The sequence below is a fragment of the Chionomys nivalis genome, chromosome X (assembly GCF_950005125.1).
Source record: "Chionomys nivalis chromosome X, mChiNiv1.1, whole genome shotgun sequence".
Lineage (NCBI taxonomy): Eukaryota > Metazoa > Chordata > Mammalia > Rodentia > Cricetidae > Chionomys > Chionomys nivalis.
In genome coordinates, this window is record NC_080112.1 from 23,798,451 (window position 1) to 23,799,444 (window position 994).

Here is a 994-nt window from a genome sequence, read left to right on the forward strand (position 1 = left end):
AGAAGTCTCCCTTGTTGCTGCATCTGTAATACTACAAAATGATGTGGGGAAATGGTCGTTTTTATCCGAGCTTCAAGTGATTTGGAAAAGAATTTTTCTCTTCCCGGTTGAAGAAAAGGGAACAGGACATTTGGCACCTATTCAAATTATAATACTGTAAAAAAATTTTTTTCACTCCGTGTACGCGTAAAACAGACACGCTGAACAAGAAGTTTCAGCTACAATGATACAAAATTACATATGAAGATAAGTGTGTTGTCTACCTTGTTCCTTAAATGTTCTTTGAAAAATTGTAATGGTTTTCTCCTAAACAAGGCAGAGTGGAGCAAGCCTGTCAGTTTAGCACTTTGGAGAAAAGGTCAGAAAGCTATTTCAATTTTAATATATTTATGAGTCTTACTTTGTGTCATAATATGTAATCAATTTGGAGAAATTTTTATCATTTACTGAGAATGTACATTTTTGGAGTGTTTGGGTGAAATATTCTGTAGATATCTGTTAGGGTCACTTAATCTAGGGTATAATTTAACTCCAAAGTCCGCCTGCTTGTTTTTGCTTGTTTGTTTGGTTTCTGTTTCATGGAGACAAGCTTTTTCTGTATAGCCTTGGCTGTTCTAGAAATCGCTCTGTAGACCAGTCTGGTCTTGAACTCACCGAGATCTGCCTTTCTCTGCCTCCTGAGTGCTGGGATTAAAGGCACATGCACCACGATCACCCAGCATTTTTTTAAATGTCCTTTCTATATAGGAGAGTGGGGTATTGAAATCATCCATTATCACTGTGTTGAGGTTAGTCTGTGGTTTTGTATCCAGTAGTATTTGCTTTGTGAAATTGTGTGCAGCTGTATTTACTGCAGATTGCTTAGAATGATAAAGGTTTCTTCATAGATTCTCCCTGTCCTCAGTATGAAGTGATGCTTTTAGACTCCTCTGACTACTTTTCTTCCTTCTGTCTACTTTTGATTTTAAGTCTGCTTGTCAGATATTAGAATAAT